Source organism: Pongo pygmaeus, chromosome 17 (genome assembly GCF_028885625.2).
Source record: "Pongo pygmaeus isolate AG05252 chromosome 17, NHGRI_mPonPyg2-v2.0_pri, whole genome shotgun sequence".
NCBI lineage: Eukaryota > Metazoa > Chordata > Mammalia > Primates > Hominidae > Pongo > Pongo pygmaeus.
In genome coordinates, this window is record NC_072390.2 from 3,991,933 (window position 1) to 4,019,886 (window position 27,954).

Genomic DNA, 27,954 nt, shown 5'->3' on the forward strand with positions numbered 1-27,954 from the left:
ATTCTACAAAAAGAGTGTTTCAAAGCTGCTCAATCAAAAGAAATGTCCAACCCTGTGAGATGAATGCACACATCACAAAATGTTTGTCAGAATGCTTCTGTCTGGTTTTCATGTGAAGATATTTCCTTTTCCACCATAGGACCCAAAGTGCTCCAAACGGCCACTTGTAGATACTACAGAAAGAGTTTTTCAAAACTGCTCAATGAAACGTAAGGTACAATTCTCTGAGATGAATGTATACATGACTAAGAAGTTTTTCAGAATGCTTCTGTCTAGTTTTTATGAGAAGATATTTGCTTTTTCAACATAGGCCACAAAGCGCTCCAAATGTGCACTTGAAGATTCTCCAAAAAGTCATTCAAAGCTGCTCAACCAAAAGAAATGCTCCACTCTGTGAGATGAATGCACCCATCACAAAGAAGTTTCTCAGAATGCTTCTTCTTTTATTATTATTATTATTATAATTATTATTATAATTTAGGCTCTATGGTACATGTGCGCAACGTGCAGGTAAGTTACATATGTATACATGTGCCGTGCTGGTGCGCCTCACCCCCCAACTCATCATCTAGCATTAGGTATATCTCCCAATGCTATCCCACCCCCCTCCCCCCAGCCCACAACAGTCCCCGAAGTGTGATGTTCCCCTTCCTGTGTCCATGTGTTCTCATTGTTCAATTCTCACCTATGAGTGAGAAAACGTGGTGTTTGGTTTTTTGTTCTTGCGATAGTTTACTCTTCTGTCTAGTTATTATATGAAGATATTACCTTTTCCACCATTGGCATCAAGGCGCTCCAAATGTCTACTTGCAGATTATATGAAAAAAATGTTTCAAAACTGCTCAATAAAAAGTAAGGTTCAACTCCAACTCTGTGAGATGAAAGCACACATTTCAAAGATGTTTGTCAGAATGCTTCTGTCTAGTATTTATGTAAAAATATTTCCTTTTCCAACACGGGTATCAAAGCACTCCAAATCTCCACTTGTAGATTCTAAAAAAAGAGGGTTTGAAAACTGCTCAATGAAAACTAAGGTTCAACTCTGTGAGATGAATGTACACATCACAAAGAAGTTTGTCAGAATTCTTCTGCCTAGTTTTGATGTGAGGATATTTCATTTTCCACCACAGACCTCAAAGTGCTCCAAAACTCCACATGCAGATTCTACAAAAAGAGTGTTTGTGGGCTGCTCAATCCAAAGGAAGGTTGAACTTTGTGAGAAGAATGCACATATAACAAAGAAGATTGTCGGAATGCTTCTGTCTAATTTTTTTGTGAAGATATTTCCATTTCCACAATAGGCCTCAAAGCACTCCAAACGACCACTGGAAGATTCAACAAAAAGAGTGTTTCAAAACAGCTGAATGAAAAGTAAGGTTCAACTCTGTGAGATGAATGCACACATCACAAAGAAGTGTGTCAGAATGCTTCTGTCTAGTTATTATTTGTAGATACTTCCTTTTCTACCATAGGCCTAAATGCGCTCCAAATATCCACTTTCAGATTCTACAAAAATAGTGTTTCAAGTCTGCTCAATCAAAAGACAGGTTCAACTCCGTGAGATGAATGCACACATCACAAAGAACTTTGTCAGAATGCTTCTGGGTGGTTTTTAGGTGAAGATATTTCCTTTGAAACCATAGGCTTCAAAGCGTTCCAAATGTCCACTTGCAGATTCTACAAAAAGAGTGTTTCAAACTGCTCAATACAAAGAAAGGTTCAGCTCTGTGCAATGAATGCACACATCCCAAAGAAGTTTGTGAGAATGCTTCTGTCTATTTTTTGTGTGAAGAAATTTTCTTTTCCAACATAGGCCTCAAAGTCCTCCAAACGTCCACTTGTAGATTCTACAAAAATAGGGTTTCAAAACTGTTCAATGAAAGGAAGGTTCTACTCGGTGAGATGAATGCACACATTACAAAGGAGTTTGATGGAATGTTTCCGTATACTTTTTAAGTGAAGATATTCCCTTTTCCCCCATAGGCCTCTGTCTAATTATTATGTGAAGATAGTTCCTTTTCCACCATAGGCTCAAATGTGCACCAAATGTCCACTTGCAGATTCTACAAAAAGAGTTTTTCAAAGCTGCTCAATCAAAAGAAAGTTTCAACCCTGTGAGACGAATGCACACATCAGAAAGAAGTTCGTCAGAATGCTTCTGGCTGGTTTTCATGTGAAGATATTTTTTTTCCCACCATGGGCCTCAAAGCGCTCCAAGTGTCCACTTGCGGATTCTACAAAAAGGGTGTTTCAAAGCTTCTCCATCAAAAGAAAGGTTCAACTACGTGAGATGAGTGCACCCATCACAAAGAAGTTTCTCAGAATGCTTTTGTCTAATTATTATATGAAGATGTTTCGTTATACACCACAGGCCTCAAGGCGCTCCAAATGTCTACCTGCAGATTCTATAAAAAGAGGATTTCAAAACTGCTCAATGACAACCAAGGTTCAACTCTGTGAGATGAATGCACAGAATACAAAGAAGTTTGTGAGAATGATTGGTCTGGTTTTAATGTGAAGATATCTCCTTTTCCACTACAGGCCTCCAAGAGCTCCAAATGTCCACTTGCAGATTCTACAAAAAGAGTGTTTCAAAACTGCTCAATGAAAACTAAGGTTCAACTCTGTGAGATGAATGCGCACATCACAAAGAAGTTTGACGGAATTCTTCAATCTAGATTTATGTGAAGATATTACCTTTTCCACCATAGGCCTCAAAGCACTCCAAATGTCCACTTGCAGATTCTACAAAAACGGTGTTTCAGAGCTGCTCAAGCAAAGGAAAGGTTCAACTCTGTGAGATGAATGCACAAGTCACAAAGATGTTTGTGAGCATGCTTCAGTATATTTTTAATGTGAAAATATTTCCTTTTCCACCATTGGCATCAAAGTGCTCCAAATGTACACTTGCAGATACTACAAAAGGAGTGTTTCAAAACTGCACAATGAAAAGTATCATTCAACTCTGTGAGGTGAATGCACACATCACAAAGAAGTGTGTTAGAATACTTCCCTCTAATTTTATGTGAAGGTATTTCTTTTTCCACCATAGGCCTCAAAGCGCTCCAAATGTCCACTTGCAGATTCTACAAAGAAAGTGCTTCAAGGCTGCTCAATGAAAAGTAAGGTTCAACTCTGTGAGATGAATTCACAAATCATGAAGAAGTTTGTCAGAATTCTTCTGACTAGTTTTTATATGAAGATATTCCCTTTTCCACAATAGGCTTTAAAACGCTCCAAATGTCCTCTCGCAGATTCTACAAAAAGCGTGTTTCAAAGCTGCTCAATCAAAAGAAATGTTCAACTCTGTGAGATGAATGCACCCGTCACAGAGTAGTTTGTGAGAGTCCTTCTGTCTAGTTTCTATTTGAAGATATTTCCTTTCCCACCATAGGACTAAAGGTGCTCCAAATGTTCACTTGCAGATTCTACAAAAAGAGTTTTTTAAAACTGCTCATTGAAAACTAATGTTCTACTCTGTGAGATGAATGCACACATCCAAAGTAGTTTGTCAGAATGCTTCTGTCTAGATTTTATGTGAAGGTATTTCCTTTTCCACCACTGGTCTCAAAGCGCTCGAAATGTCCACTTGCAGATTCTACAAAAGAGTGTTTAAAAGTTGCTTAATCAAAAGAAAGTTTCAACTCTGTGAGATGAATGCACACGTCACCAAGAAGAAATTTGTCAGAATGCTTCTGTCTAGTTTTTATGTGAAGATATTTCCATTTACACAATAGGACTCAAAGCACTCCAAATGTCCACTGGCAGATTCTACATAAAGAGTGTTACAAAACTGCTCAATGAAAAGTAAGGTTCAATTTTGTGAGATAATTGCACACATCACAAAGAAGTTTGTCAGAATGCTTCTGTCTGGTTTTTATGTGAACATATTTACTTTTCCACCATAGGTCTCAAAGTGCCACAAATGTCCACTCGCAGATTCTACAAAAAGAGTGTTTCAAAGCTGCTCAATGAAAAGTAAGGTTCAACTCTGTGAGATGAATGCACACACGACAAAGGAATTTGTCAGAATCCTTCTGTCTCGTTATTATGTTAAGGTAATTCCTTTTCCACCATAGACCTAAGAGTGCTCCAAATGTCCACTTGTAGATTCTACAGAGAGTTTCAAAACTGCTCAATGAAAAGTAAGGTTCAACTCTGTGAGATGAATGCACACATCACAAAGAAGTTTGTCAGAATGCTTCTGTATATTTTTCATGGGAAGATAATTTCTTTTCCACCATAGGACACAAAGCACTCCAAATGTCCACTTTCAAATTCTACAAAAAGAGTGTTTCAAAGCTGCTCAATCAAAAGAAATGTCCAACCCTGTGAGATGAATGCACACATCACAAAATGTTTGTCAGAATGCTTCTGTCTGGTTTTTATGTGAAGATATTTCCTTTTCCACCATAGGCCCCAAAGTGCTCCAAACGGCCACTTGTAGATACTACAGAAAGAGTTTTTCAAAACTGCTCAATGAAACGTAAGGTACAATTCTCTGAGATGAATGTATACATGACTAAGAAGTTTTTCAGAATGCTTCTGTCTAGTTTTTATGAGAAGATATTTGCTTTTTCACCATAGGCCACAAAGCGCTCCAAATGTGCACTTGAAGATTCTCCACAAAGTCATTCAAAGCTGTTCAACCAAAAGAAATGCTCCACTCTGTGAGATGAATGCACCCATCACAAAGAAGTTTCTCAGAATGCTTCTTCTTTTTTTTTATTATTATTATTATTATTATTATTATTATTATTATTATTATACTTTAGGCTCTATGGTACATGTGCGCAACGTGCAGGTAAGTTACATATGTATACATGTGCCGTGCTGGTGCGCCTCACCCCCCAACTCGTCATCTAGCATTAGGTATATCTCCCAATGCTATCCCACCCCCCTCCCCCCAGCCCACAACAGTCCCCGAAGTGTGATGTTCCCCTTCCTGTGTCCATGTGTTCTCATTGTTCAATTCTCACCTATGAGTGAGAAAACGTGGTGTTTGGTTTTTTGTTCTTGCGATAGTTTACTCTTCTGTCTAGTTATTATATGAAGATATTACCTTTTCCACCATTGGCATCAAGGCGCTCCAAATGTCTACTTGCAGATTATATGAAAAAAATGTTTCAAAACTGCTCAATAAAAAGTAAGGTTCAACTCCAACTCTGTGAGATGAAAGCACACATTTCAAAGATGTTTGTCAGAATGCTTCTGTCTAGTATTTATGTAAAAATATTTCCTTTTCCAACACGGGTATCAAAGCACTCCAAATCTCCACTTGTAGATTCTACAAAAAGAGGGTTTGAAAACTGCTCAATGAAAACTAAGGTTCAACTCTGTGAGATGAATGTACACATCACAAAGAAGTTTGTCAGAATTCTTCTGCCTAGTTTTGATGTGAGGATATTTCATTTTCCACCACAGACCTCAAAGTGCTCCAAAACTCCACATGCAGATTCTACAAAAAGAGTGTTTGTGGGCTGCTCAATCCAAAGGAAGGTTGAACTTTGTGAGAAGAATGCACATATAACAAAGAAGATTGTCGGAATGCTTCTGTCTAATTTTTTTGTGAAGATATTTCCATTTCCACAATAGGCCTGAAAGCACTCCAAATGACCACTGGAAGATTCAACAAAAAGAGTGTTTCAAAACAGCTCAATGAAAAGTAAGGTTCAACTCTGTGAGATGAATGCACACATCACAAAGAAGTGTGTCAGAATGCTTCTGTCTAGTTATTATTTGTAGATACTTCCTTTTCTACCATAGGCCTAAATGCGCTCCAAATATCCACTTTCAGATTCTACAAAAATAGTGTTTCAAGTCTGCTCAATCAAAAGACAGGTTCAACTCCGTGAGATGAATGCACACATCACAAAGAACTTTGTCAGAATGCTTCTGGGTGGTTTTTAGGTGAAGATATTTCCTTTGAAACCATAGGCTTCAAAGCGTTCCAAATGTCCACTTGCAGATTCTACAAAAAGAGTGTTTCAAACTGCTCAATACAAAGAAAGGTTCAGCTCTGTGCAATGAATGCACACATCCCAAAGAAGTTTGTGAGAATGCTTCTGTCTATTTTTTGTGTGAAGAAATTTTCTTTTCCAACATAGGCCTCAAAGTCCTCCAAACGTCCACTTGTAGATTCTACAAAAATAGGGTTTCAAAACTGTTCAATGAAAGGAAGGTTCTACTCGGTGAGATGAATGCACACATTACAAAGGAGTTTGATGGAATGTTTCTGTATACTTTTTAAGTGAAGATATTCCCTTTTCCCCCATAGGCCTCTGTCTAATTATTATGTGAAGATAGTTCCTTTTCCACCATAGGCTCAAATGTGCACCAAATGTCCACTTGCAGATTCTACAAAAAGAGTTTTTCAAAGCTGCTCAATCAAAAGAAAGGTTCAACCCTGTGAGACGAATGCACACATCACAAAGAAGTTCGTCAGAATGCTTCTGGCTGGTTTTCATGTGAAGATATTTTTTTTCCCACCATGGGCCTCAAAGCGCTCCAAGTGTCCACTTGCGGATTCTACAAAAAGGGTGTTTCAAAGCTTCTCCATCAAAAGAAAGGTTCAACTACGTGAGATGAGTGCACCCATCACAAAGAAGTTTCTCAGAATGATTTTTTCTAGTTATTATATGAAGATGTTTCGTTATACACCACAGGCCTCAAGGCGCTCCAAATGTCTACCTGCAGATTCTATAAAAAGAGGATTTCAAAACTGCTCAATGACAACCAAGGTTCAACTCTGTGAGATGAATGCACAGAATACAAAGAAGTTTGTGAGAATGATTTGTCTGGTTTTAATGTGAAGATATCTCCTTTTCCACTACAGGCCTCCAAGAGCTCCAAATGTCCACTTGCAGATTCTACAAAAAGAGTGTTTCAAAACTGCTCAATGAAAACTAAGGTTCAACTCTGTGAGATGAATGCGCACATCACAAAGAAGTTTGACGGAATTCTTCAATCTAGATTTATGTGAAGATATTACCTTTTCCACCATAGGCCTCAAAGCACTCCAAATGTCCACTTGCAGATTCTACAAAAACGGTGTTTCAGAGCTGCTCAAGCAAAGGAAAGGTTCAACTCTGTGAGATGAATGCACAAGTCACAAAGATGTTTGTGAGCATGCTTCAGTATATTTTTAATATGAAAATATTTCCTTTTCCACCATTGGCATCAAAGTGCTCCAAATGTACACTTGCAGATACTACAAAAGGAGTGTTTCAAAACTGCACAATGAAAAGTATCATTCAACTCTGTGAGGTGAATGCACATATCACAAAGAAGTGTGTTAGAATACTTCCCTCTAATTTTATGTGAAGGTATTTCTTTTTCCACCATAGGCCTCAAAGCGCTCCAAATGTCCACTTGCAGATTCTACAAAGAAAGTGCTTCAAGGCTGCTCAATGAAAAGTAAGGTTCAACTCTGTGAGATGAATTCACAAATCATGAAGTAGTTTGTCAGAATTCTTCTGACTAGTTTTTATATGAAGATATTCCCTTTTCCACAATAGGCTTTAAAACGCTCCAAATGTCCTCTCGCAGATTCTACAAAAAGCGTGTTTCAAAGCTGCTCAATCAAAAGAAATGTTCCACTCTGTGAGATGAATGCACCCGTCACAGAGAAGTTTGTGAGAGTCCTTCTGTCTAGTTTCTATTTGAAGATATTTCCTTTCCCACCATAGGACTAAAGGTGCTCCAAATGTTCACTTGCAGATTCTACAAAAAGAGTTTTTTAAAACTGCTCATTGAAAACTAATGTTCTACTCTGTGAGATGAATGCACACATCCAAAGTAGTTTGTCAGAATGCTTCTGTCTAGATTTTATGTGAAGGTATTTCCTTTTCCACCATTGGTCTCAAAGCGCTCGAAATGTCCACTTGCAGATTCTACAAAAGAGTGTTTAAAAGTTGCTTAATCAAAAGAAAGTTTCAACTCTGTGAGATGAATGCACACTTCACCAAGAAGAAGTTTGTCAGAATGCTTCTGTCTAGTTTTTATGTGAAGATATTTCCATTTACACAATAGGACTCAAAGCACTCCAAATGTCCACTGGCAGATTCTACATAAAGAGTGTTACACAACTGCTCAATGAAAAGTAAGGTTCAATTCTGTGAGATAATTGCACACATCACAAAGAAGTTTGTCAGAATGCTTCTGCCTGGTTTTTATGTGAACATATTTACTTTTCCACCATAGGTCTCAAAGTGCCACAAATGTCCACTCGCAGATTCTACAAAAAGAGTGTTTCAAAGCTGCTCAATGAAAAGTAAGGTTCAACTCTGTGAGATGAATGCACACACGACAAAGGAATTTGTCAGAATCCTTCTGTCTCGTTATTATGTTAAGGTAATTCCTTTTCCACCATAGACCTAAGAGTGCTCCAAATGTCCACTTGTAGATTCTACAGAGAGTTTCAAAACTGCTCAATGAAAAGGAAGGTTCAACTCTCTGAGATGAATGCACACATCACAAAGAAGTTTGTCAGAATGCTTCTGTATATTTTTCATGGGAAGATAATTCCTTTTCCACCATAGGACACAAAGCACTCCAAATGTCCACTTTCAAATTCTACAAAAAGAGTGTTTCAAAGCTGCTCAATCAAAAGAAATGTCCAACCCTGTGAGATGAATGCACACATCACAAAATGTTTGTCAGAATGCTTCTGTCTGGTTTTCATGTGAAGATATTTCCTTTTCCACCATAGGCCCCAAAGTGCTCCAAACGGCCACTTGTAGATACTACAGAAAGAGTTTTTCAAAACTGCTCAATGAAACGTAAGGTACAATTCTCTGAGATGAATGTATACATGACTAAGAAGTTTTTCAGAATGCTTCTGTCTAGTTTTTATGAGAAGATATTTGCTTTTTCAACATAGGCCACAAAGCGCTCCAAATGTGCACTTGAAGATTCTCCAAAAAGTCATTCAAAGCTGCTCAACCAAAAGAAATGCTCCACTCTGTGAGATGAATGCACCCATCACAAAGAAGTTTCTCAGAATGCTTCTTCTTTTATTATTATTATTATTATTATTATTATTATTATAATTTAGGCTCTATGGTACATGTGCGCAACGTGCAGGTAAGTTACATATGTATACATGTGCCGTGCTGGTGCGCCTCAACCCCCAACTCGTCATCTAGCATTAGGTATATCTCCCAATGCTATCCCACCCCCCTCCCCCCAGCCCACAACAGTCCCCGAAGTGTGATGTTCCCCTTCCTGTGTCCATGTGTTCTCATTGTTCAATTCTCACCTATGAGTGAGAAAACGTGGTGTTTGGTTTTTTGTTCTTGCGATAGTTTACTCTTCTGTCTAGTTATTATATGAAGATATTACCTTTTCCACCATTGGCATCAAGGCGCTCCAAATGTCTACTTGCAGATTATATGAAAAAAATGTTTCAAAACTGCTCAATAAAAAGTAAGGTTCAACTCCAACTCTGTGAGATGAAAGCACACATTTCAAAGATGTTTGTCAGAATGCTTCTGTCTAGTATTTATGTAAAAATATTTCCTTTTCCAACACGGGTATCAAAGCACTCCAAATCTCCACTTGTAGATTCTAAAAAAAGAGGGTTTGAAAACTGCTCAATGAAAACTAAGGTTCAACTCTGTGAGATGAATGTACACATCACAAAGAAGTTTGTCAGAATTCTTCTGCCTAGTTTTGATGTGAGGATATTTCATTTTCCACCACAGACCTCAAAGTGCTCCAAAACTCCACATGCAGATTCTACAAAAAGAGTGTTTGTGGGCTGCTCAATCCAAAGGAAGGTTGAACTTTGTGAGAAGAATGCACATATAACAAAGAAGATTGTCGGAATGCTTCTGTCTAATTTTTTTGTGAAGATATTTCCATTTCCACAATAGGCCTCAAAGCACTCCAAACGACCACTGGAAGATTCAACAAAAAGAGTGTTTCAAAACAGCTGAATGAAAAGTAAGGTTCAACTCTGTGAGATGAATGCACACATCACAAAGAAGTGTGTCAGAATGCTTCTGTCTAGTTATTATTTGTAGATACTTCCTTTTCTACCATAGGCCTAAATGCGCTCCAAATATCCACTTTCAGATTCTACAAAAATAGTGTTTCAAGTCTGCTCAATCAAAAGACAGGTTCAACTCCGTGAGATGAATGCACACATCACAAAGAACTTTGTCAGAATGCTTCTGGGTGGTTTTTAGGTGAAGATATTTCCTTTGAAACCATAGGCTTCAAAGCGTTCCAAATGTCCACTTGCAGATTCTACAAAAAGAGTGTTTCAAACTGCTCAATACAAAGAAAGGTTCAGCTCTGTGCAATGAATGCACACATCCCAAAGAAGTTTGTGAGAATGCTTCTGTCTATTTTTTGTGTGAAGAAATTTTCTTTTCCAACATAGGCCTCAAAGTCCTCCAAACGTCCACTTGTAGATTCTACAAAAATAGGGTTTCAAAACTGTTCAATGAAAGGAAGGTTCTACTCGGTGAGATGAATGCACACATTACAAAGGAGTTTGATGGAATGTTTCTGTATACTTTTTAAGTGAAGATATTCCCTTTTCCCCCATAGGCCTCTGTCTAATTATTATGTGAAGATAGTTCCTTTTCCACCATAGGCTCAAATGTGCACCAAATGTCCACTTGCAGATTCTACAAAAAGAGTTTTTCAAAGCTGCTCAATCAAAAGAAAGGTTCAACCCTGTGAGACGAATGCACACATCACAAAGAAGTTCGTCAGAATGCTTCTGGCTGGTTTTCATGTGAAGATATTTTTTTTCCCACCATGGGCCTCAAAGCGCTCCAAGTGTCCACTTGCGGATTCTACAAAAAGGGTGTTTCAAAGCTTCTCCATCAAAAGAAAGGTTCAACTACGTGAGATGAGTGCACCCATCACAAAGAAGTTTCTCAGAATGATTTTTTCTAGTTATTATATGAAGATGTTTCGTTATACACCACAGGCCTCAAGGCGCTCCAAATGTCTACCTGCAGATTCTATAAAAAGAGGATTTCAAAACTGCTCAATGACAACCAAGGTTCAACTCTGTGAGATGAATGCACAGAATACAAAGAAGTTTGTGAGAATGATTTGTCTGGTTTTAATGTGAAGATATCTCCTTTTCCACTACAGGCCTCCAAGAGCTCCAAATGTCCACTTGCAGATTCTACAAAAAGAGTGTTTCAAAACTGCTCAATGAAAACTAAGGTTCAACTCTGTGAGATGAATGCGCACATCACAAAGAAGTTTGACGGAATTCTTCAATCTAGATTTATGTGAAGATATTACCTTTTCCACCATAGGCCTCAAAGCACTCCAAATGTCCACTTGCAGATTCTACAAAAACGGTGTTTCAGAGCTGCTCAAGCAAAGGAAAGGTTCAACTCTGTGAGATGAATGCACAAGTCACAAAGATGTTTGTGAGCATGCTTCAGTATATTTTTAATGTGAAAATATTTCCTTTTCCACCATTGGCATCAAAGTGCTCCAAATGTACACTTGCAGATACTACAAAAGGAGTGTTTCAAAACTGCACAATGAAAAGTATCATTCAACTCTGTGAGGTGAATGCACATATCACAAAGAAGTGTGTTAGAATACTTCCCTCTAATTTTATGTGAAGGTATTTCTTTTTCCACCATAGGCCTCAAAGCGCTCCAAATGTCCACTTGCAGATTCTACAAAGAAAGTGCTTCAAGGCTGCTCAATGAAAAGTAAGGTTCAACTCTGTGAGATGAATTCACAAATCATGAAGTAGTTTGTCAGAATTCTTCTGACTAGTTTTTATATGAAGATATTCCCTTTTCCACAATAGGCTTTAAAACGCTCCAAATGTCCTCTCGCAGATTCTACAAAAAGCGTGTTTCAAAGCTGCTCAATCAAAAGAAATGTTCCACTCTGTGAGATGAATGCACCCGTCACAGAGAAGTTTGTGAGAGTCCTTCTGTCTAGTTTCTATTTGAAGATATTTCCTTTCCCACCATAGGACTAAAGGTGCTCCAAATGTTCACTTGCAGATTCTACAAAAAGAGTTTTTTAAAACTGCTCATTGAAAACTAATGTTCTACTCTGTGAGATGAATGCACACATCCAAAGTAGTTTGTCAGAATGCTTCTGTCTAGATTTTATGTGAAGGTATTTCCTTTTCCACCATTGGTCTCAAAGCGCTCGAAATGTCCACTTGCAGATTCTACAAAAGAGTGTTTAAAAGTTGCTTAATCAAAAGAAAGTTTCAACTCTGTGAGATGAATGCACACTTCACCAAGAAGAAGTTTGTCAGAATGCTTCTGTCTAGTTTTTATGTGAAGATATTTCCATTTACACAATAGGACTCAAAGCACTCCAAATGTCCACTGGCAGATTCTACATAAAGAGTGTTACACAACTGCTCAATGAAAAGTAAGGTTCAATTCTGTGAGATAATTGCACACATCACAAAGAAGTTTGTCAGAATGCTTCTGCCTGGTTTTTATGTGAACATATTTACTTTTCCACCATAGGTCTCAAAGTGCCACAAATGTCCACTCGCAGATTCTACAAAAAGAGTGTTTCAAAGCTGCTCAATGAAAAGTAAGGTTCAACTCTGTGAGATGAATGCACACACGACAAAGGAATTTGTCAGAATCCTTCTGTCTCGTTATTATGTTAAGGTAATTCCTTTTCCACCATAGACCTAAGAGTGCTCCAAATGTCCACTTGTAGATTCTACAGAGAGTTTCAAAACTGCTCAATGAAAAGGAAGGTTCAACTCTCTGAGATGAATGCACACATCACAAAGAAGTTTGTCAGAATGCTTCTGTATATTTTTCATGGGAAGATAATTCCTTTTCCACCATAGGACACAAAGCACTCCAAATGTCCACTTTCAAATTCTACAAAAAGAGTGTTTCAAAGCTGCTCAATCAAAAGAAATGTCCAACCCTGTGAGATGAATGCACACATCACAAAATGTTTGTCAGAATGCTTCTGTCTGGTTTTCATGTGAAGATATTTCCTTTTCCACCATAGGCCCCAAAGTGCTCCAAACGGCCACTTGTAGATACTACAGAAAGAGTTTTTCAAAACTGCTCAATGAAACGTAAGGTACAATTCTCTGAGATGAATGTATACATGACTAAGAAGTTTTTCAGAATGCTTCTGTCTAGTTTTTATGAGAAGATATTTGCTTTTTCAACATAGGCCACAAAGCGCTCCAAATGTGCACTTGAAGATTCTCCAAAAAGTCATTCAAAGCTGCTCAACCAAAAGAAATGCTCCACTCTGTGAGATGAATGCACCCATCACAAAGAAGTTTCTCAGAATGCTTCTTCTTTTATTATTATTATTATTATTATTATTATTATTATAATTTAGGCTCTATGGTACATGTGCGCAACGTGCAGGTAAGTTACATATGTATACATGTGCCGTGCTGGTGCGCCTCAACCCCCAACTCGTCATCTAGCATTAGGTATATCTCCCAATGCTATCCCACCCCCCTCCCCCCAGCCCACAACAGTCCCCGAAGTGTGATGTTCCCCTTCCTGTGTCCATGTGTTCTCATTGTTCAATTCTCACCTATGAGTGAGAAAACGTGGTGTTTGGTTTTTTGTTCTTGCGATAGTTTACTCTTCTGTCTAGTTATTATATGAAGATATTACCTTTTCCACCATTGGCATCAAGGCGCTCCAAATGTCTACTTGCAGATTATATGAAAAAAATGTTTCAAAACTGCTCAATAAAAAGTAAGGTTCAACTCCAACTCTGTGAGATGAAAGCACACATTTCAAAGATGTTTGTCAGAATGCTTCTGTCTAGTATTTATGTAAAAATATTTCCTTTTCCAACACGGGTATCAAAGCACTCCAAATCTCCACTTGTAGATTCTAAAAAAAGAGGGTTTGAAAACTGCTCAATGAAAACTAAGGTTCAACTCTGTGAGATGAATGTACACATCACAAAGAAGTTTGTCAGAATTCTTCTGCCTAGTTTTGATGTGAGGATATTTCATTTTCCACCACAGACCTCAAAGTGCTCCAAAACTCCACATGCAGATTCTACAAAAAGAGTGTTTGTGGGCTGCTCAATCCAAAGGAAGGTTGAACTTTGTGAGAAGAATGCACATATAACAAAGAAGATTGTCGGAATGCTTCTGTCTAATTTTTTTGTGAAGATATTTCCATTTCCACAATAGGCCTCAAAGCACTCCAAACGACCACTGGAAGATTCAACAAAAAGAGTGTTTCAAAACAGCTGAATGAAAAGTAAGGTTCAACTCTGTGAGATGAATGCACACATCACAAAGAAGTGTGTCAGAATGCTTCTGTCTAGTTATTATTTGTAGATACTTCCTTTTCTACCATAGGCCTAAATGCGCTCCAAATATCCACTTTCAGATTCTACAAAAATAGTGTTTCAAGTCTGCTCAATCAAAAGACAGGTTCAACTCCGTGAGATGAATGCACACATCACAAAGAACTTTGTCAGAATGCTTCTGGGTGGTTTTTAGGTGAAGATATTTCCTTTGAAACCATAGGCTTCAAAGCGTTCCAAATGTCCACTTGCAGATTCTACAAAAAGAGTGTTTCAAACTGCTCAATACAAAGAAAGGTTCAGCTCTGTGCAATGAATGCACACATCCCAAAGAAGTTTGTGAGAATGCTTCTGTCTATTTTTTGTGTGAAGAAATTTTCTTTTCCAACATAGGCCTCAAAGTCCTCCAAACGTCCACTTGTAGATTCTACAAAAATAGGGTTTCAAAACTGTTCAATGAAAGGAAGGTTCTACTCGGTGAGATGAATGCACACATTACAAAGGAGTTTGATGGAATGTTTCTGTATACTTTTTAAGTGAAGATATTCCCTTTTCCCCCATAGGCCTCTGTCTAATTATTATGTGAAGATAGTTCCTTTTCCACCATAGGCTCAAATGTGCACCAAATGTCCACTTGCAGATTCTACAAAAAGAGTTTTTCAAAGCTGCTCAATCAAAAGAAAGGTTCAACCCTGTGAGACGAATGCACACATCACAAAGAAGTTCGTCAGAATGCTTCTGGCTGGTTTTCATGTGAAGATATTTTTTTTCCCACCATGGGCCTCAAAGCGCTCCAAGTGTCCACTTGCGGATTCTACAAAAAGGGTGTTTCAAAGCTTCTCCATCAAAAGAAAGGTTCAACTACGTGAGATGAGTGCACCCATCACAAAGAAGTTTCTCAGAATGATTTTTTCTAGTTATTATATGAAGATGTTTCGTTATACACCACAGGCCTCAAGGCGCTCCAAATGTCTACCTGCAGATTCTATAAAAAGAGGATTTCAAAACTGCTCAATGACAACCAAGGTTCAACTCTGTGAGATGAATGCACAGAATACAAAGAAGTTTGTGAGAATGATTTGTCTGGTTTTAATGTGAAGATATCTCCTTTTCCACTACAGGCCTCCAAGAGCTCCAAATGTCCACTTGCAGATTCTACAAAAAGAGTGTTTCAAAACTGCTCAATGAAAACTAAGGTTCAACTCTGTGAGATGAATGCGCACATCACAAAGAAGTTTGACGGAATTCTTCAATCTAGATTTATGTGAAGATATTACCTTTTCCACCATAGGCCTCAAAGCACTCCAAATGTCCACTTGCAGATTCTACAAAAACGGTGTTTCAGAGCTGCTCAAGCAAAGGAAAGGTTCAACTCTGTGAGATGAATGCACAAGTCACAAAGATGTTTGTGAGCATGCTTCAGTATATTTTTAATGTGAAAATATTTCCTTTTCCACCATTGGCATCAAAGTGCTCCAAATGTACACTTGCAGATACTACAAAAGGAGTGTTTCAAAACTGCACAATGAAAAGTATCATTCAACTCTGTGAGGTGAATGCACATATCACAAAGAAGTGTGTTAGAATACTTCCCTCTAATTTTATGTGAAGGTATTTCTTTTTCCACCATAGGCCTCAAAGCGCTCCAAATGTCCACTTGCAGATTCTACAAAGAAAGTGCTTCAAGGCTGCTCAATGAAAAGTAAGGTTCAACTCTGTGAGATGAATTCACAAATCATGAAGTAGTTTGTCAGAATTCTTCTGACTAGTTTTTATATGAAGATATTCCCTTTTCCACAATAGGCTTTAAAACGCTCCAAATGTCCTCTCGCAGATTCTACAAAAAGCGTGTTTCAAAGCTGCTCAATCAAAAGAAATGTTCCACTCTGTGAGATGAATGCACCCGTCACAGAGAAGTTTGTGAGAGTCCTTCTGTCTAGTTTCTATTTGAAGATATTTCCTTTCCCACCATAGGACTAAAGGTGCTCCAAATGTTCACTTGCAGATTCTACAAAAAGAGTTTTTTAAAACTGCTCATTGAAAACTAATGTTCTACTCTGTGAGATGAATGCACACATCCAAAGTAGTTTGTCAGAATGCTTCTGTCTAGATTTTATGTGAAGGTATTTCCTTTTCCACCATTGGTCTCAAAGCGCTCGAAATGTCCACTTGCAGATTCTACAAAAGAGTGTTTAAAAGTTGCTTAATCAAAAGAAAGTTTCAACTCTGTGAGATGAATGCACACTTCACCAAGAAGAAGTTTGTCAGAATGCTTCTGTCTAGTTTTTATGTGAAGATATGTCCATTTACACAATAGGACTCAAAGCACTCCAAATGTCCACTGGCAGATTCTACATAAAGAGTGTTACACAACTGCTCAATGAAAAGTAAGGTTCAATTCTGTGAGATAATTGCACACATCACAAAGAAGTTTGTCAGAATGCTTCTGCCTGGTTTTTATGTGAACATATTTACTTTTCCACCATAGGTCTCAAAGTGCCACAAATGTCCACTCGCAGATTCTACAAAAAGAGTGTTTCAAAGCTGCTCAATGAAAAGTAAGGTTCAACTCTGTGAGATGAATGCACACACGACAAAGGAATTTGTCAGAATCCTTCTGTCTCGTTATTATGTTAAGGTAATTCCTTTTCCACCATAGACCTAAGAGTGCTCCAAATGTCCACTTGTAGATTCTACAGAGAGTTTCAAAACTGCTCAATGAAAAGGAAGGTTCAACTCTCTGAGATGAATGCACACATCACAAAGAAGTTTGTCAGAATGCTTCTGTATATTTTTCATGGGAAGATAATTCCTTTTCCACCATAGGACACAAAGCACTCCAAATGTCCACTTTCAAATTCTACAAAAAGAGTGTTTCAAAGCTGCTCAATCAAAAGAAATGTCCAACCCTGTGAGATGAATGCACACATCACAAAATGTTTGTCAGAATGCTTCTGTCTGGTTTTCATGTGAAGATATTTCCTTTTCCACCATAGGCCCCAAAGTGCTCCAAACGGCCACTTGTAGATACTACAGAAAGAGTTTTTCAAAACTGCTCAATGAAACGTAAGGTACAATTCTCTGAGATGAATGTATACATGACTAAGAAGTTTTTCAGAATGCTTCTGTCTAGTTTTTATGAGAAGATATTTGCTTTTTCAACATAGGCCACAAAGCGCTCCAAATGTGCACTTGAAGATTCTCCAAAAAGTCATTCAAAGCTGCTCAACCAAAAGAAATGCTCCACTCTGTGAGATGAATGCACCCATCACAAAGAAGTTTCTCAGAATGCTTCTTCTTTTATTATTATTATTATTATAATTATTATTATAATTTAGGCTCTATGGTACATGTGCGCAACGTGCAGGTAAGTTACATATGTATACATGTGCCGTGCTGGTGCGCCTCACCCCCCAACTCATCATCTAGCATTAGGTATATCTCCCAATGCTATCCCACCCCCCTCCCCCCAGCCCACAACAGTCCCCGAAGTGTGATGTTCCCCTTCCTGTGTCCATGTGTTCTCATTGTTCAATTCTCACCTATGAGTGAGAAAACGTGGTGTTTGGTTTTTTGTTCTTGCGATAGTTTACTCTTCTGTCTAGTTATTATATGAAGATATTACCTTTTCCACCATTGGCATCAAGGCGCTCCAAATGTCTACTTGCAGATTATATGAAAAAAATGTTTCAAAACTGCTCAATAAAAAGTAAGGTTCAACTCCAACTCTGTGAGATGAAAGCACACATTTCAAAGATGTTTGTCAGAATGCTTCTGTCTAGTATTTATGTAAAAATATTTCCTTTTCCAACACGGGTATCAAAGCACTCCAAATCTCCACTTGTAGATTCTAAAAAAAGAGGGTTTGAAAACTGCTCAATGAAAACTAAGGTTCAACTCTGTGAGATGAATGTACACATCACAAAGAAGTTTGTCAGAATTCTTCTGCCTAGTTTTGATGTGAGGATATTTCATTTTCCACCACAGACCTCAAAGTGCTCCAAAACTCCACATGCAGATTCTACAAAAAGAGTGTTTGTGGGCTGCTCAATCCAAAGGAAGGTTGAACTTTGTGAGAAGAATGCACATATAACAAAGAAGATTGTCGGAATGCTTCTGTCTAATTTTTTTGTGAAGATATTTCCATTTCCACAATAGGCCTCAAAGCACTCCAAACGACCACTGGAAGATTCAACAAAAAGAGTGTTTCAAAACAGCTGAATGAAAAGTAAGGTTCAACTCTGTGAGATGAATGCACACATCACAAAGAAGTGTGTCAGAATGCTTCTGTCTAGTTATTATTTGTAGATACTTCCTTTTCTACCATAGGCCTAAATGCGCTCCAAATATCCACTTTCAGATTCTACAAAAATAGTGTTTCAAGTCTGCTCAATCAAAAGACAGGTTCAACTCCGTGAGATGAATGCACACATCACAAAGAACTTTGTCAGAATGCTTCTGGGTGGTTTTTAGGTGAAGATATTTCCTTTGAAACCATAGGCTTCAAAGCGTTCCAAATGTCCACTTGCAGATTCTACAAAAAGAGTGTTTCAAACTGCTCAATACAAAGAAAGGTTCAGCTCTGTGCAATGAATGCACACATCCCAAAGAAGTTTGTGAGAATGCTTCTGTCTATTTTTTGTGTGAAGAAATTTTCTTTTCCAACATAGGCCTCAAAGTCCTCCAAACGTCCACTTGTAGATTCTACAAAAATAGGGTTTCAAAACTGTTCAATGAAAGGAAGGTTCTACTCGGTGAGATGAATGCACACATTACAAAGGAGTTTGATGGAATGTTTCCGTATACTTTTTAAGTGAAGATATTCCCTTTTCCCCCATAGGCCTCTGTCTAATTATTATGTGAAGATAGTTCCTTTTCCACCATAGGCTCAAATGTGCACCAAATGTCCCCATGCAGATTCTACAAAAAGAGTTTTTCAAAGCTGCTCAATCAAAAGAAAGGTTCAACCCTGTGAGACGAATGCACACATCAGAAAGAAGTTCGTCAGAATGCTTCTGGCTGGTTTTCATGTGAAGATATTTTTTATCCCACCATGGGCCTCAAAGCGCTCCAAGTGTCCACTTGCAGATTCTACAAAAAGAGTGTTTCAAAGCTTCTCCATCAAAAGAAAGATTCAACTACGTGAGATGAGTGCACCCATCACAAAGAAGTTTCTCAGAATGCTTTTGTCTAATTATTATATGAAGATGATTCGTTATACACCACAGGCCTCAAGGCGCTCCAAATGTCTACCTGCAGATTCTATAAAAAGAGGATTTCAAAACTGCTCAATGACAACCAAGGTTCAACTCTGTGAGATGAATGCACAGAATACAAAGAAGTTTGTGAGAATGATTGGTCTGGTTTTAATGTGAAGATATCTCCTTTTCCACTACAGGCCTCCAAGAGCTCCAAATGTCCACTTGCAGATTCTACAAAAAGAGTGTTTCAAAACTGCTCAATGAAAACTAAGGTTCAACTCTGTGAGATGAATGCGCACATCACAAAGAAGTTTGACGGAATTCTTCAATCTAGATTTATGTGAAGATATTACCTTTTCCACCATAGGCCTCAAAGCACTCCAAATGTCCACTTGCAGATTCTACAAAAACGGTGTTTCAGAGCTGCTCATGCAAAGGAAAGGTTCAACTCTGTGAGATGAATGCACAAGTCACAAAGATGTTTGTGAGCATGCTTCAGTATATTTTTAATGTGAAAATATTTCCTTTTCCACCATTGGCATCAAAGTGCTCCAAATGTACACTTGCAGATACTACAAAAGGAGTGTTTCAAAACTGCACAATGAAAAGTATCATTCAACTCTGTGAGGTGAATGCACACATCACAAAGAAGTGTGTTAGAATACTTCCCTCTAATTTTATGTGAAGGTATTTCTTTTTCCACCATAGGCCTCAAAGCGCTCCAAATGTCCACTTGCAGATTCTACAAAGAAAGTGCTTCAAGGCTGCTCAATGAAAAGTAAGGTTCAACTCTGTGAGATGAATTCACAAATCATGAAGAAGTTTGTCAGAATTCTTCTGACTAGTTTTTATATGAAGATATTCCCTTTTCCACAATAGGCTTTAAAACGCTCCAAATGTCCTCTCGCAGATTCTACAAAAAGCGTGTTTCAAAGCTGCTCAATCAAAAGAAATGTTCAACTCTGTGAGATGAATGCACCCGTCACAGAGTAGTTTGTGAGAGTCCTTCTGTCTAGTTTCTATTTGAAGATATTTCCTTTCCCACCATAGGACTAAAGGTGCTCCAAATGTTCACTTGCAGATTCTACAAAAAGAGTTTTTTAAAACTGCTCATTGAAAACTAATGTTCTACTCTGTGAGATGAATGCACACATCCAAAGTAGTTTGTCAGAATGCTTCTGTCTAGATTTTATGTGAAGGTATTTCCTTTTCCACCACTGGTCTCAAAGCGCTCGAAATGTCCACTTGCAGATTCTACAAAAGAGTGTTTAAAAGTTGCTTAATCAAAAGAAAGTTTCAACTCTGTGAGATGAATGCACACGTCACCAAGAAGAAATTTGTCAGAATGCTTCTGTCTAGTTTTTATGTGAAGATATTTCCATTTACACAATAGGACTCAAAGCACTCCAAATGTCCACTGGCAGATTCTACATAAAGAGTGTTACAAAACTGCTCAATGAAAAGTAAGGTTCAATTTTGTGAGATAATTGCACACATCACAAAGAAGTTTGTCAGAATGCTTCTGTCTGGTTTTTATGTGAACATATTTACTTTTCCACCATAGGTCTCAAAGTGCCACAAATGTCCACTCGCAGATTCTACAAAAAGAGTGTTTCAAAGCTGCTCAATGAAAAGTAAGGTTCAACTCTGTGAGATGAATGCACACACGACAAAGGAATTTGTCAGAATCCTTCTGTCTCGTTATTATGTTAAGGTAATTCCTTTTCCACCATAGACCTAAGAGTGCTCCAAATGTCCACTTGTAGATTCTACAGAGAGTTTCAAAACTGCTCAATGAAAAGTAAGGTTCAACTCTGTGAGATGAATGCACACATCACAAAGAAGTTTGTCAGAATGCTTCTGTATATTTTTCATGGGAAGATAATTTCTTTTCCACCATAGGACACAAAGCACTCCAAATGTCCACTTTCAAATTCTACAAAAAGAGTGTTTCAAAGCTGCTCAATCAAAAGAAATGTCCAACCCTGTGAGATGAATGCACACATCACAAAATGTTTGTCAGAATGCTTCTGTCTGGTTTTTATGTGAAGATATTTCCTTTTCCACCATAGGCCCCAAAGTGCTCCAAACGGCCACTTGTAGATACTACAGAAAGAGTTTTTCAAAACTGCTCAATGAAACGTAAGGTACAATTCTCTGAGATGAATGTATACATGACTAAGAAGTTTTTCAGAATGCTTCTGTCTAGTTTTTATGAGAAGATATTTGCTTTTTCACCATAGGCCACAAAGCGCTCCAAATGTGCACTTGAAGATTCTCCACAAAGTCATTCAAAGCTGTTCAACCAAAAGAAATGCTCCACTCTGTGAGATGAATGCACCCATCACAAAGAAGTTTCTCAGAATGCTTCTTCTTTTTTATTATTATTATTATTATTATTATTATTATTATTATTATTATTATACTTTAGGCTCTATGGTACATGTGCGCAACGTGCAGGTAAGTTACATATGTATACATGTGCCGTGCTGGTGCGCCTCACCCCCCAACTCGTCATCTAGCATTAGGTATATCTCCCAATGCTATCCCACCCCCCTCCCCCCAGCCCACAACAGTCCCCGAAGTGTGATGTTCCCCTTCCTGTGTCCATGTGTTCTCATTGTTCAATTCTCACCTATGAGTGAGAAAACGTGGTGTTTGGTTTTTTGTTCTTGCGATAGTTTACTCTTCTGTCTAGTTATTATATGAAGATATTACCTTTTCCACCATTGGCATCAAGGCGCTCCAAATGTCTACTTGCAGATTATATGAAAAAAATGTTTCAAAACTGCTCAATAAAAAGTAAGGTTCAACTCCAACTCTGTGAGATGAAAGCACACATTTCAAAGATGTTTGTCAGAATGCTTCTGTCTAGTATTTATGTAAAAATATTTCCTTTTCCAACACGGGTATCAAAGCACTCCAAATCTCCACTTGTAGATTCTACAAAAAGAGGGTTTGAAAACTGCTCAATGAAAACTAAGGTTCAACTCTGTGAGATGAATGTACACATCACAAAGAAGTTTGTCAGAATTCTTCTGCCTAGTTTTGATGTGAGGATATTTCATTTTCCACCACAGACCTCAAAGTGCTCCAAAACTCCACATGCAGATTCTACAAAAAGAGTGTTTGTGGGCTGCTCAATCCAAAGGAAGGTTGAACTTTGTGAGAAGAATGCACATATAACAAAGAAGATTGTCGGAATGCTTCTGTCTAATTTTTTTGTGAAGATATTTCCATTTCCACAATAGGCCTGAAAGCACTCCAAATGACCACTGGAAGATTCAACAAAAAGAGTGTTTCAAAACAGCTCAATGAAAAGTAAGGTTCAACTCTGTGAGATGAATGCACACATCACAAAGAAGTGTGTCAGAATGCTTCTGTCTAGTTATTATTTGTAGATACTTCCTTTTCTACCATAGGCCTAAATGCGCTCCAAATATCCACTTTCAGATTCTACAAAAATAGTGTTTCAAGTCTGCTCAATCAAAAGACAGGTTCAACTCCGTGAGATGAATGCACACATCACAAAGAACTTTGTCAGAATGCTTCTGGGTGGTTTTTAGGTGAAGATATTTCCTTTGAAACCATAGGCTTCAAAGCGTTCCAAATGTCCACTTGCAGATTCTACAAAAAGAGTGTTTCAAACTGCTCAATACAAAGAAAGGTTCAGCTCTGTGCAATGAATGCACACATCCCACAGAAGTTTGTGAGAATGCTTCTGTCTATTTTTTGTGTGAAGAAATTTTCTTTTCCAACATAGGCCTCAAAGTCCTCCAAACGTCCACTTGTAGATTCTACAAAAATAGGGTTTCAAAACTGTTCAATGAAAGGAAGGTTCTACTCGGTGAGATGAATGCACACATTACAAAGGAGTTTGATGGAATGTTTCTGTATACTTTTTAAGTGAAGATATTCCCTTTTCCCCCATAGGCCTCTGTCTAATTATTATGTGAAGATAGTTCCTTTTCCACCATAGGCTCAAATGTGCACCAAATGTCCACTTGCAGATTCTACAAAAAGAGTTTTTCAAAGCTGCTCAATCAAAAGAAAGGTTCAACCCTGTGAGACGAATGCACACATCACAAAGAAGTTCGTCAGAATGCTTCTGGCTGGTTTTCATGTGAAGATATTTTTTTTCCCACCATGGGCCTCAAAGCGCTCCAAGTGTCCACTTGCGGATTCTACAAAAAGGGTGTTTCAAAGCTTCTCCATCAAAAGAAAGGTTCAACTACGTGAGATGAGTGCACCCATCACAAAGAAGTTTCTCAGAATGATTTTTTCTAGTTATTATATGAAGATGTTTCGTTATACACCACAGGCCTCAAGGCGCTCCAAATGTCTACCTGCAGATTCTATAAAAAGAGGATTTCAAAACTGCTCAATGACAACCAAGGTTCAACTCTGTGAGATGAATGCACAGAATACAAAGAAGTTTGTGAGAATGATTTGTCTGGTTTTAATGTGAAGATATCTCCTTTTCCACTACAGGCCTCCAAGAGCTCCAAATGTCCACTTGCAGATTCTACAAAAAGAGTGTTTCAAAACTGCTCAATGAAAACTAAGGTTCAACTCTGTGAGATGAATGCGCACATCACAAAGAAGTTTGACGGAATTCTTCAATCTAGATTTATGTGAAGATATTACCTTTTCCACCATAGGCCTCAAAGCACTCCAAATGTCCACTTGCAGATTCTACAAAAACGGTGTTTCAGAGCTGCTCAAGCAAAGGAAAGGTTCAACTCTGTGAGATGAATGCACAAGTCACAAAGATGTTTGTGAGCATGCTTCAGTATATTTTTAATGTGAAAATATTTCCTTTTCCACCATTGGCATCAAAGTGCTCCAAATGTACACTTGCAGATACTACAAAAGGAGTGTTTCAAAACTGCACAATGAAAAGTATCATTCAACTCTGTGAGGTGAATGCACATATCACAAAGAAGTGTGTTAGAATACTTCCCTCTAATTTTATGTGAAGGTATTTCTTTTTCCACCATAGGCCTCAAAGCGCTCCAAATGTCCACTTGCAGATTCTACAAAGAAAGTGCTTCAAGGCTGCTCAATGAAAAGTAAGGTTCAACTCTGTGAGATGAATTCACAAATCATGAAGTAGTTTGTCAGAATTCTTCTGACTAGTTTTTATATGAAGATATTCCCTTTTCCACAATAGGCTTTAAAACGCTCCAAATGTCCTCTCGCAGATTCTACAAAAAGCGTGTTTCAAAGCTGCTCAATGAAAAGAAATGTTCCACTCTGTGAGATGAATGCACCCGTCACAGAGAAGTTTGTGAGAGTCCTTCTGTCTAGTTTCTATTTGAAGATATTTCCTTTCCCACCATAGGACTAAAGGTGCTCCAAATGTTCACTTGCAGATTCTACAAAAAGAGTTTTTTAAAACTGCTCATTGAAAACTAATGTTCTACTCTGTGAGATGAATGCACACATCCAAAGTAGTTTGTCAGAATGCTTCTGTCTAGATTTTATGTGAAGGTATTTCCTTTTCCACCATTGGTCTCAAAGCGCTCGAAATGTCCACTTGCAGATTCTACAAAAGAGTGTTTAAAAGTTGCTTAATCAAAAGAAAGTTTCAACTCTGTGAGATGAATGCACACTTCACCAAGAAGAAGTTTGTCAGAATGCTTCTGTCCAGTTTTTATGTGAAGATATTTCCATTTACACAATAGGACTCAAAGCACTCCAAATGTCCACTGGCAGATTCTACATAAAGAGTGTTACACAACTGCTCAATGAAAAGTAAGGTTCAATTCTGTGAGATAATTGCACACATCACAAAGAAGTTTGTCAGAATGCTTCTGCCTGGTTTTTATGTGAACATATTTACTTTTCCACCATAGGTCTCAAAGTGCCACAAATGTCCACTCGCAGATTCTACAAAAAGAGTGTTTCAAAGCTGCTCAATGAAAAGTAAGGTTCAACTCTGTGAGATGAATGCACACACGACAAAGGAATTTGTCAGAATCCTTCTGTCTCGTTATTATGTTAAGGTAATTCCTTTTCCACCATAGACCTAAGAGTGCTCCAAATGTCCACTTGTAGATTCTACAGAGAGTTTCAAAACTGCTCAATGAAAAGGAAGGTTCAACTCTCTGAGATGAATGCACACATCACAAAGAAGTTTGTCAGAATGCTTCTGTATATTTTTCATGGGAAGATAATTCCTTTTCCACCATAGGACACAAAGCACTCCAAATGTCCACTTTCAAATTCTACAAAAAGAGTGTTTCAAAGCTGCTCAATCAAAAGAAATGTCCAACCCTGTGAGATGAATGCACACATCACAAAATGTTTGTCAGAATGCTTCTGTCTGGTTTTCATGTGAAGATATTTCCTTTTCCACCATAGGCCCCAAAGTGCTCCAAACGGCCACTTGTAGATACTACAGAAAGAGTTTTTCAAAACTGCTCAATGAAACGTAAGGTACAATTCTCTGAGATGAATGTATACATGACTAAGAAGTTTTTCAGAATGCTTCTGTCTAGTTTTTATGAGAAGATATTTGCTTTTTCAACATAGGCCACAAAGCGCTCCAAATGTGCACTTGAAGATTCTCCAAAAAGTCATTCAAAGCTGCTCAACCAAAAGAAATGCTCCACTCTGTGAGATGAATGCACCCATCACAAAGAAGTTTCTCAGAATGCTTCTTCTTTTATTATTATTATTATTATTATTATTATTATAATTTAGGCTCTATGGTACATGTGCGCAACGTGCAGGTAAGTTACATATGTATACATGTGCCGTGCTGGTGCGCCTCACCCCCCAACTCGTCATCTAGCATTAGGTATATCTCCCAATGCTATCCCACCCCCCTCCCCCCAGCCCACAACAGTCCCCGAAGTGTGATGTTCCCCTTCCTGTGTCCATGTGTTCTCATTGTTCAATTCTCACCTATGAGTGAGAAAACGTGGTGTTTGGTTTTTTGTTCTTGCGATAGTTTACTCTTCTGTCTAGTTATTATATGAAGATATTACCTTTTCCACCATTGGCATCAAGGCGCTCCAAATGTCTACTTGCAGATTATATGAAAAAAATGTTTCAAAACTGCTCAATAAAAAGTAAGGTTCAACTCCAACTCTGTGAGATGAAAGCACACATTTCAAAGATGTTTGTCAGAATGCTTCTGTCTAGTATTTATGTAAAAATATTTCCTTTTCCAACACGGGTATCAAAGCACTCCAAATCTCCACTTGTAGATTCTAAAAAAAGAGGGTTTGAAAACTGCTCAATGAAAACTAAGGTTCAACTCTGTGAGATGAATGTACACATCACAAAGAAGTTTGTCAGAATTCTTCTGCCTAGTTTTGATGTGAGGATATTTCATTTTCCACCACAGACCTCAAAGTGCTCCAAAACTCCACATGCAGATTCTACAAAAAGAGTGTTTGTGGGCTGCTCAATCCAAAGGAAGGTTGAACTTTGTGAGAAGAATGCACATATAACAAAGAAGATTGTCGGAATGCTTCTGTCTAATTTTTTTGTGAAGATATTTCCATTTCCACAATAGGCCTCAAAGCACTCCAAACGACCACTGGAAGATTCAACAAAAAGAGTGTTTCAAAACAGCTGAATGAAAAGTAAGGTTCAACTCTGTGAGATGAATGCACACATCACAAAGAAGTGTGTCAGAATGCTTCTGTCTAGTTATTATTTGTAGATACTTCCTTTTCTACCATAGGCCTAAATGCGCTCCAAATATCCACTTTCAGATTCTACAAAAATAGTGTTTCAAGTCTGCTCAATCAAAAGACAGGTTCAACTCCGTGAGATGAATGCACACATCACAAAGAACTTTGTCAGAATGCTTCTGGGTGGTTTTTAGGTGAAGATATTTCCTTTGAAACCATAGGCTTCAAAGCGTTCCAAATGTCCACTTGCAGATTCTACAAAAAGAGTGTTTCAAACTGCTCAATAAAAAGAAAGGTTCAGCTCTGTGCAATGAATGCACACATCCCAAAGAAGTTTGTGAGAATGCTTCTGTCTATTTTTTGTGTGAAGAAATTTTCTTTTCCAACATAGGCCTCAAAGTCCTCCAAACGTCCACTTGTAGATTCTACAAAAATAGGGTTTCAAAACTGTTCAATGAAAGGAAGGTTCTACTCGGTGAGATGAATGCACACATTACAAAGGAGTTTGATGGAATGTTTCCATATACTTTTTAAGTGAAGATATTCCCTTTTCCCCCATAGGCCTCTGTCTAATTATTATGTGAAGATAGTTCCTTTTCCACCATAGGCTCAAATGTGCACCAAATGTCCCCATGCAGATTCTACAAAAAGAGTTTTTCAAAGCTGCTCAATCAAAAGAAAGGTTCAACCCTGTGAGACGAATGCACACATCAGAAAGAAGTTCGTCAGAATGCTTCTGGCTGGTTTTCATGTGAAGATATTTTTTATCCCACCATGGGCCTCAAAGCGCTCCAAGTGTCCACTTGCAGATTCTACAAAAAGAGTGTTTC